Source organism: Mesoplodon mirus (assembly GCF_964341445.2).
Source record: "Mesoplodon mirus genome assembly, chromosome: 1".
Taxonomy (NCBI): Eukaryota; Metazoa; Chordata; class Mammalia; order Artiodactyla; family Ziphiidae; genus Mesoplodon; species Mesoplodon mirus.
This window is the reverse complement of record NC_138976.1, coordinates 30,551,208-30,562,111: the sequence shown is the minus strand read 5'-3', so window position 1 is coordinate 30,562,111 and position 10,904 is coordinate 30,551,208. Positions and strand designations below refer to the sequence as shown.

General features: G+C 42.2%; 1 protein-coding gene across 3 annotated transcripts in view; it reads left to right on the top strand.

Moving 5' to 3' along the window:
• The first annotated feature begins 655 nt into the window (after window positions 1-655).
• ABCA1 (ATP binding cassette subfamily A member 1) overlaps window positions 656-10,904 on the top strand; it is a 140,221-nt gene continuing 129,972 nt past the window's right edge. For 2 of the 3 annotated variants that reach the window (XM_082645344.1, XM_082645341.1), the window contains exon 1: window positions 656-914. The gene's annotated coding sequence lies outside the window, so the exon portion shown is untranslated. The remainder of the gene's footprint in view (window positions 915-10,904) is intronic. The other variant, XM_082645342.1, reaches the window with a different exon arrangement.

The window sequence follows — 10,904 nt, the reverse complement described above, 5'->3', positions numbered from 1 at the left end:
AAGAGAAGGAGCAAGACGCTTTTCAGGGGTCCTCCTGGGGATCTGGGAGGCCCAGGCTGGGAACCCCAAAGGCAGTAAGTCGCCTCTTGAATTCCAAAGTCGGGGTTTGTCGTGGAAAACAACACCAGCCAATTGTCCAGAGGACCATCCACCCTCTCCCACACCCTGGGCACTTGAAAGGAAAAAAAGACCAAAGGGTTGGCATCCCGAGGGGTTGCAGCCTCGCGGTCTCTTCCCCTTCCTCCTCCTCCCTCCGCCCCCTAAGTCCCTCCGGCTGAGTAAATGAACAAAGGAAACAAAAATTGCTGAAAGCAAGAGTTTAGAGGAAGCGATGTCCACTCGTGCTGTTGGCTGCCCTGAACCTGGATGGGAGTCTCTGTTAGGCGCAGCCCCAAGCCCGGCGTTTCCCGCTGGTCCTGGGCTGGCCGTCCGGGCAGGGGCGAGGGGCGCGGACCCAGGCCCGGGCGAGGGGCGCAGACCCCCACCAGCACCCTCCGCCCCCAACCCCGCGCGCTGCAGGACGTCGCCCGTTTAAGGGGCGGGGCGCGGCTCCACGTGCTTTCTGCTGAGTGACTGAACTACATAAACAGAGGCCGGGAAAGGGGGCGGGGAAGGAGGGAGAGAACAGGCTTTGACCGATAGTAACCCCTGGGCTCAGCGCAGCGGAATCTATAAAAGGAACTAGTCGCGGCAAAACCCCGGTAATTCTGAGGAAGAGTGAGTGCGGCCGGGGCCGGAGGAGCGGCGCCGACACCTCTCTCCCCGGGCGCAGGTGGGCAGAACAGGGGGCGCCGCGTGACCAGCGCCGCCACAGCCCATTTCTCGCGGCGCTTTGCTCCCTTTCCCCCACTTCTTTCCCAGAAGGGTTTTTCAAGGGGTGGGGGAAAGAGCCGGAAACAAGAAGTGGAAAATAGGTAAGAGGCTCTCCAGAAACTTGGGCTGGGGTTATTGTTTTGTTTGAGGGCCGAGGGGACCTTGGGAAACGCTGGGTTTCGGGGACTTTAGTCCGAACCCCCCCACGTCCCCACCTCCTGCAGCGCAAATGGGGCGGGGGTGTAAGGGAGGGAGACGTCCTAGGACGAGCTCTGGCGACCCAAAGACGCGGCGCCGCTGTGCTCAGGGTTCGCCCGGCGGTGGAGCCCGGGGAGCATCTTTGGGCGCGGAGACCCGAGCGCAGTACCTGGGGCGCAGTGGAATCGGGGGCTCCTGGTGGTGCTGGGGGCGCTGCAGCCGGAGTGGGGAGAGTGGCAGGTCTGGCACTGAGCTCTTCCCTTTGTTTGGAAGCGCCTGAGCCGGCTGGAATCCTCTCTGGCTGCGGGTCGGCCGGCGCCCACCCGGACAAATGCTAGCCCTCAGTCTCCCCTCCGTTCTTGCGAGTTGGACTCTGGTCTGAGGATCGGTCCCCTGCGCCCCCGGACTGGGTCGGCGCGTTCTTGTTCTCCAAGAACGCGACTGGGAGGTGCACCAAACCGGGTCCATAGCGCTAGTGCTCATTTGAGGCCTCGGGGGCTTTGTTTGGGTCCTTTCTACGGTCTCCGTACGCTCCCCGGAGCTGGTATCCCTGACGCAGCTGGGGCGACGAGAGTTCTGTTTCTTTAAAAAAAACGTTAGACTTAGAAGGAGGGCCTGAGGAAACCTGGAGCTGAGGTGCCCATTCCCCTGTGCCCCATCTTCCTGCCCTTTGCTGCTTGTCTCCTGGGGCAGCCTCAGGCCGGGCACGGATGGGGAAGCTGGGGCGGGATGGTGTAGCGGAATGACCGAGAGTAACCCCGGCGGGCGGTGCAGAGCTCGCAGCTCCGCTGGCGGGCTGCGCTCCGCGGTGGGGGGAGGGATGGCTGGGCGCCGGCTGCGGGTGGCCACGGGGGGACTGATCCACAGCGCCTCCTGGCCGGGTGGCCTGGGAATCGGCTCCTTGGCCGGAGTGAGGCCGGGCTGTACGAGGCGTTGTCGCTCGAGGGTTCCGACCGAGATGCGGTGAAGACGGGTGTTTGCAGACTGGGAGGAAACCTGGGGAACAGGCGAAAGCGCGTCTGGTTCTGTTTTGTTACAATGGTTCCCAACTCCCAGAGCGTTGCTAAATGGAAGGTTCTTGGGGCGTGGGCCAGTGCCAGGGTTGTGTGTAGGTGCCTCTTTTTCAACACTTATCAAAAAGAAGGGAATAAACAAGATAAAAGAAAATAAGGAGAGAGAAAGAAAAAGCGAGAGAGAAAGAAATGGCACTACAAAAACGATACCATCAGCTTTTAAAACCAACACTTTTCAGTGACACAACAAACTGAGCGAGTAGTATATACATTAATATAATAGAGGACAAATTTGATATTAAAAAAATTCTTTGGTGATGAAAATCAGCAAGTCACTTTCTAAGGCTCGGTCCCCACCTCCCCAACAAAGAACACCTCACAAAATTTTACAAGTTCAAAAGCAGAGTTTTACTGGTTCTTTTAACAATAGTTTGGGACCCAAATCCAAGTTTTGATCTTCTTTTCAGAAAAAATTTAAATCCCAACTAAAAAAGTACTTAGTTTCTCATTTCCCCTTTTATTAATATTTCAGCCCATCTTCCTCATACCTATCACAAATTAACGGAGGCTTTCTTTTGTTCATATCTTTCTCTTGAGGCATTTCTCCCAAATGAAAGAAAGTGTGAAAGCACGGAGAAGTTTCCGGAGTAGAACCTCTTCTGATGGTATAATAATTTTCAAGTACAAAGTTTTCATTGTCAGCTTGTTCCCCAAGTGCTCCTTTTATAGGAGCTTTAATGCATTAATTTATGATAGAGTTTTGGGAAAACATTGGATACACAGAACACATTAGTATTTACTCGAGAAAAAGCAGTAGAATCAGAGTGACCAGCCTTCGATGACCACAGTTCATTTAAGGGGTAAGAATTTCTACTGTAGTCAGAGTAATTCATTAGCCCCCTTGCAGGGACCAGCCTAGTGTTCCAGAATGACATATCTGATTGTGAAGGGGATACCTGTGATATGTGTCTCCCCTCCAGATGAGCACTTAAAATCTCAACCCTCAGTTTACATCTAAATAGAGGCCTGTAAGGGACCCTGGACACCTTTTGACTTAGGGCATATTTACAGTTCATGTGAGACAGTGTAAGACAGTAGCTTAGGATGGAAAAGGGTGATTAGGGTTTGGTTGTTTTCAACCTCTGCTCTAGGAAACGTTAATGCTTATGTTATTAAAAATGAATGAAACCGAATGAAACTCAGCAACACAGCTTTTTATTATCTTCTGTAGTATTTACCTTATATGGAGAGAAGTTGGAATATTTTTCCATCAAAAATTTTTTTAGGGGATCTTCCTTCCCATAAACCAAGTTGCTTATGCTGTATTCAGAGTGACTGTAAATTGTTAATATCTTTGCTATTTTAATGTTTAGCTCCTAAGATAAATGGACATTACCTTAGACTCCTTAATTATGAACTTTTTTTAGAATCTAGAAAATACCAATAGACGTGTGGTTTTTACATTTCTAAAATACTCTCGAATCCAAATACATTTTTATTTACTCTCTGGATGTTAAAGGAATAATGAAAGTATAATGCTCCTTACGGTCAATTACCTCAGTATCAAATTTTAAAGATCTTGCTGAAAATTTGTTTTAATTTAACTATTCTGGGAGAGGGCCTACACTGAAACTGAAACCTTCTTCATATTTGCGTGTGGAAATAATCATAAGTGCCAAAGTTATTGCAATATTTATTTAATAGACACTGTTAAATAGCACCAGGTGCCAAGTACTGATACAAATGTTTTTCAAATACTATTTTAATTTTTACAACAAATCCACTTATTATCCCTATTTTGCAGACTGAAACAGAGAGGGTAATGAACATGTCCCCAGACACACACCTTGCAAGTGGCAGAGCTAAGGGTTTTTGTTTGTTTGTTTTTGTTTTAATTTACTTTTGGCTGTGTTGGGTCTTTGTTTCTGTGCAAGGGCTTTCTCTAATTGTGGCAAGCGGGGGCCACTCTTCATCGCGATGCGCGGGCCTCTCACTGTCGTGCCCTCTCTTGTTGCAGAGCACAGGCTCCGGACGTGCAGGCTCAGTAGTTGTGGCTCACGGGCCTAGTTGCTCCACGGCATGTGGGATCTTCCCAGACCAGGGCCCGAACCCGTGTCCCCTGCATTAGCAGGCAGATTCTCAACCACTGCACCACCAGGGAAGCCCCAGCAGAGCTAAGTTTTGAACCCAGCCAGTGAGCCCCAGATTTCTTTGACTCCCACACTAAGCAGTGAGGTGGTACAATTTCAGTTGCTATGGGCAGAGGACTTTGTGAGGATGCTTGCTGAGTTCTGGTATATTCATCTGCTCTAGTCTTTATCAGAATCTGCAGCCTGTGTTATATTTCCCTTGTTGCTATGAGTGGGCCAGCCAAGTTCTCTTCAGCTTGTTGGGACATTGGTTGTGTAGGGATTGCAACACCATGGAAAGGACAGACAATAAAATTTGCTCAACTCTAATTCTTTACTTGGTTTAAAATGAAAAATTTACTCTCGTTTTAGTCAAGTATTTGTGAGTAGGTCTATGATGATCTCGAAATCTTTTCCTGTGTGATGCATAGAAAATGGATAGACAGAGGATTTGGCTATAAAAGGATAAGGAACAAAAGAAAAAGGGAAGGGATTTCCCTATGGCCCACTGGCTAAAACTCCGAGCTCCCAATGCAGGCGGCCCGGGTTTGATCCCCTGTCAGGGAACTAGATCCCATATGCCACAATTAAAGATCCCGCATGCTGCAACTAAGACTCGGCACAGCCAAATAAATAAATAAATAAATTAATTAATTAATTAATAATAAAAGGAGAGAAAAAGTGAAGAGAACTATTAGTTAGCTGTCAGTCTTAATTTTGGTGATTTTAAAAAATTGGTTGTTGTACAATATGACTTCTGCTTGTTTTATCCCTAATTATGTCTTGGACCTTCTGAAATAAACCTTTTTTCTGTTACTGCCATTACTGTCTAGGAATCAAATTTAGCCTTTTCTTAAGGCATCTTTCTCTGAAAGAGAAAGTACATACAGTTTCAAAGTCAGCTTAATAAAAGTGAAGCAGGATGGGAAACTCTTTTTCTTATTAAACTGGTGTAGCACCTTAGAAATAAACTCTTAGGAAAGATTTCTTCTTGATAAAAAATTACATTATTGTTGATTTACCTTATGCTGAGTGTTGTTTCAAGCATTTCACATGTAATAATTTAGTTCAGTCTCATGAGAACCATATGAGGTGGGTTCTTTTATGATCTGCATTTTACAGATGGGGAAACTGAGGTATAGACAGGGTAAGTAGCCTGATCATGGAGTTTGTAAGTAAGTAGAGGAGCTGAGGCTGCATCCCAGGCAGTCTGGTTTCCATGAGTTTACTAATAGCAGGGTAAGGACTTCATTAAGATATCAGAGTTTTGACAAATGAAATACTAGCAAAAGGCAAAAAATGAGTCTCACTTTTCATTTGGGTATTTCTGACTGCAAATAGTTCCCTGGGTAGGTAACCAGCTTAGGTGTTGTTAAAGAGGCACATTTTGGAAATATCTGAAGCCAGAGGAAGAAAATCTCATATGTAAAATTGCTTTCAGGTAGAGCCTTTGGTTGTTCTGCATTCTGTTGAGACGATAAGCTGTATTAAAGCAAAGATCATTTACTCTGAGGAGCATAAGACTTGGTTCCTAAAACAAAAGAAAATTTGAAATCCTGTCTTTTTTCCATTTTGAAAATCTCCTCTAAGACCTGATTTAAATGCCATCCTTCTCATAAGCTCTCCTGAATTCACACCTTCCTGCCAACACACAGTTAAAATTAATTATCCCCTTCTTTTTTGCTCCCATAGGATTGAATCACAGCACTATTCATGTCATGGGTTTAATTGCGTTTTTGTTGTTGTTTTCATTGTTGTTGTTATAGTTGACATTTATTTGTCTTCTTCTTGAGTGTGTGCTTCTCCAGGAGGGCTTTGATTCATTCTCCTGATCCTTAATTCACCCTCCTTGATATGGAAGGGGATTCAATAAATGCTGACTTAAACAAGTCAAAGAGAATGGGGAACTAATGTTGGTTTTCTATATTCTAAAGATGAATTAAAATGATGGGATAATCACAGAAAAGCTAGGGGTTCATTCTTTCCTTAGTGGAGTAAAGTGGAATGAGCCTGATGAAATATGGGAGAGCAAAACTGTGGATTATTTTGCTTCAAGAGTAAGTAATAAAACAGTTTCTTGTGAGTTTTTGAAAAAGCATGAACAGAAATGGGAAGTAAATATAATTTGTGATGAAAAATGTGTCATTAATGAACTATTTAAATGGACAGCATGTTCGAACCTACAGAAAACAGTATTGCAAATGCCTAAGGTTGTCTCTCAAAAGGTGAGCCCTATGGATAAAGAAATGAAGAAAGGACGATCAAATGAATATGAAGGTTCTATGATCCTTCAACCATCCTACCAACAGCTGGTTGGTTAATATTCCTTTTGAAGAGTTAAAACCTGGACAACTTGAAAAGGCTGAAATACTTTATGTTTCAAAATGTGGGACATTTTATGTGAAGTTATCTAAAAATAAAAAGATTTTATCAGATTTAACAGTATTAATTACTAAAGAAGTAAAAAAACCCTCTTTTTTATCAATGGAAAATATTGAAAAAGGCTTAGAATGCTTGGTAGAATCTAAAAAAACTTTGAAGTGGTATTGATCCAAAGTAGAAAAAAAGTGTGTTGATGAGAAAGTACTTGTTTTTTTAGTAGATCATAGTAGGTATGAAATAGTGCCTATATGTAATACCAAGGTGCTTACTAAGGAAATCAGAAATATTCCAAGACAAGCTGTGCCTTGTAAATGGATTTGGTTTGAAAATTTTAGGAACATGCCATTTGAGTCCATTGTGTGTTTAGTTGCTCATTTGGAAATAAAGATTCTTTTTCTGAAAAAACAAAAAACAAAAAAAATTTTATAAAATGCTTTAAATTCTTGTATTCTAGAAATAGAATTATATGAGGAAAAACTCTAGTTAAGTTTAGGTTTATGACAGACTGAGAAATATTAGTATGTACCTAGGCCAGTTTACTTGTAGAACAAACAATTCTGACTCCATTCAGCTTCATTTCTCTTCTTGAGGCAGCTGTGATTTGAGAAAGTGTTGTAGTCTGTGACATTTCACATTAAACTACTTCTATTTGCACATTAATTTATTTTTTAAAAATAAGAATGAGATAATTCACTAAGTAGTTTAGAATTTAATTACTTAAAAATAGAATTTAGTTTTTAAAAAACCCAAAATAACCTTTTATGCATAGGATCTTTTCTTTTATTCATTTTGTTTGTGTGTGTGTATTTGTGTAGAACTGCAACATTTTCTATGCCAAATCCAACTTCCAAGAAGCATTTGGAAGTCAAAACAGTTTATTTGGCTAGTCTTGAAGTCAAGATGTTTTATGATAACTGGTGTTTAGTCCGGGACACTTCCTAGGAAGAATTTTGTATATAAAAAACTAATCAGTGGCTATCAATTATTGGGAGAGGATTTTTGACTACATAGAGAATATGATGAAAGCTATGGTTTCTCTCTAAAGAAAAAATATACACAGGCATGTACACTCCAAATTTTACATATAATTACATACAATTTGACGTAATTATATTCTACATGTAATTTGAGAAACACACTAAGGAGTCATGTGACCCTGGGCAAGTCATTTTACTTTTCTGAGATATAGTTTCTTGGTTGATGAGATGAAAGCGGCTGAGTACATGACTTTTAAAGAGCCATTCAAGCTTTTACGTCCTCTAACTCTATGTCTGTATTCAGGAAAAAGGATGATTCTTTGATTGGAGCTGCCCAGAGAAATGTCCTGAGGGACAGGCTCAGCATTAGTGTAACAGATCGATCGTGTGGGTTTTGAGAGGTGGAGTGGAAATACCCAGGGAATGCATAAAGAGCGTTTTTGTTTGTTTTGTTTTGTTTCTGTTTTTTTTTATGAGTGTTTTGATGAGAGTGATGATGGAAGAAAAGAAGATGGTGGGAGGAGAGGAAGGTAGAAGCCTGAGGGTGTTGGAATTGCCTATTTAATCTGCATTAGGTGGATGAAGACTTGAATCATAGAACCAAAAGGGGAGTTTCATCCGAAATGCAAGGGAAGGAGGGGTTGGTTGATCTCAAGAAATTTCAATGGAACAAACATGATGTAGTGAGACACAGTGAGACATTTGTCTCATTTCCGACTCAGCATCTGGAGAATCTCTCTAAAAGAAAATATTCATTTGAACTCTCCATCCTGGACATCTCCATTTTGAGTATAGGTTTTGCTTCTTATATTGCAGTCTTGTTAAGCCAATACATGATAGGAAAAAAAAAGCTGACTTTTAAGACTCATTCATCCTCCAAGAAAGGATGAGAATTGGACTAACCTTATGTAAATATTTCTAAATATTCAGAAGACCTTCACTGGGGGTCGATGAGCAAGACACAAAGTTTTCTAAAGCATTGCTCTGAATTAGTTGTTTCAGAGATCATAGTAGATTAGGACTAGAAGGAAGAAGAAGGGGAAAAAAAAGGAGCAAGAGTTTTCAGGATTGGGGCAGGCATGGGAGGAGGGAAGGAACTGCTAAGAAGTTGTTTGGGTTTCATATCCCTATTTACACTTGCTTTGCAAAATTTCTGTGGGATGCCCGGTTGGGAATAGTTTTTGCCAAGAGTCAAGCCAAGCTTGTTTTCTTGAAGAAGCAAGTCCCCAAGGGGATGACAGCTTGAATTCAATTGGATCTGGTATTTAGATGATCCAAGTTTGACATAAAAGGCAGCATTGATGGAAGCAGCAGCTTTCCTTGGAAAAGCAGAGAGAATGTAAAGGCCCAGACTGATGGCTTTATTTTATTTTTTTTAAATCTCTCTCTCTCTCTCTCTCTCTCTATCTCTCTATCTCTATTTATTTATTTTGGCTGCGCTGGGCCTTAGTTGTGGCATGTGGGATCTTTTAGTTGCAGCATGCGGACTCAGTTGCAGCATGCACGCAGGATCTGCAGAGTCTTACCAACTGGACCACCAAGGAAGTCCCACAGACTGATGGCTTTAGATTGATCTGTAGACTCTTCTCCACTCTCAGATGCAGGGTCTTGGGATGGAAGTGGCAGTTTACCCTAGCTGGGGTGAGGTGTGATTTCTGGTACTGGACGAAGGAAGGAAGAGGACGACATAATATTTTAAAAATGTGTGTGTGTGTGTGTGTGTGTGTATCTGTCTATGGCTAATGTACAAAAAATACCATTAAACTGAAATTCATTTCTTCAGCAAATATTTTTCAAACACCATGTAAATACCAGGTGCTGAACAAATGTCAAAAGACTTTAAGGATCTGCCACCATGACGATCTTTAGCTTGGCATTCAAGGCTCTTCAACATAAGACTGACCATTTTGACAGCTTTGTCCTGGACTTTAAGAGGCATCCATTGCTCTGGATTTTCTCACCAGTGATGAGCATGTAGTCTGACTCAGTAACTATCTGTTAACTGACTCTCCCTCTATGGGTTTTCCTCTTTTCTCTGATTTCTACTTTAAGAACCCCTTCCTGCTATTTTTTGGCTTCTCATCATTCTGGAATCTCACAGCCATGCTTCGTGGTCGGCTTTTGTTTGCACTGTACCCTCTACTCTGATTCCTCACTGACGGAAATTTTGCCCCTTGACCGTGGGTAGATGAGCTCGGTGTGGGCTAGGCCTTGCCCTGCATTACCATATTTTCTCCTAACTGGATCCTGCGGTAGGCAGCGTGTAAGCCCCTCAGATTATTTCAATGGACTCACACTTCTGTAATCATCAATACATATATTTTTTTAAAGTTAACTTTATATTGGTTCTCTAAATTGAAAACTGACATCAGTTGTCTCAAATAAAAGGTCATTTTTAAAATAATTAGAATGAAAGCAAATTATTTCTTAAACAGTCTGTCTATAAAATAAACTTGCTTTCTAAAGGCACTGACTCTGAGACTTGCTCTCACTTTGTTAAAAAAAGGGAAATTAAGCACGTGTTAAAGAGACATTGAAGAGAAGATCAAACAGAAACTTTCTCCTTAATGTAATACAGTTTTTACAAAGGCTAAAGAAGTGCTGAAAAGAATGTTTTCTCATTGTGTGATTGAGTGTTTAATACTGTGCCTGTCCATCCCCTAAAATCCTCTACATGGAATTTAAGTACTGCTTAAATTCATCTTGTGTAGCTTTCCTGCATTTGGGGAAATATTGAGGTTGTTCCATTTTTCAGATGGTGCACCTGATACAGAGACTAGTTAAATAATTTGTTCCTGGTTCACACACTTCGATAATGGCAGAGCCGGGGGTTCAAACTCATGTCTGAAACCCAAGCTCCAGGCAGTTTTCTTAGACTCAGAAGACCTTCTACTCCAGTCTATTTATCATAAAAGCTTGTTTTCTGTTCTGTGGCTCAGAGTGGTAGAATGTCTTACCTAAATTGACTCCCCAGCAGTCAGTAACTGGAACTTAGAACCTTAGCTTCTTGCCTCTTTAATCCAGGCTTCTCGCTACTGTACCAGAATTTAGGGTAGTGTTTACAGTGTCCTTTTAGGAGAGAAAAAAGAAATTGGGTCTATAAGTCTGTCCTTCCAGCTTACAATGGACACTGAATCTTTGAATATTGAGCTGACCTCATTTATTCTGTCTGTTGGTCCAATTTGAATCTTAATAGGTTTTTCAACTGGATTTTTTTTTCTCACTCCCTTAAATAAACATTGCTCTTTGGTTGTAATTTCCTTCTGATTTCCTTTCAAATCAGAAGGAAACCTCCACAGAAGTCCTAAAGGTTGAGTCTTTCCTGGGGACCGTTTCCTTTATGCAAAAGTATAAAAACCCTATGCTAATTTTGGCCATTTAGGATTAATTGT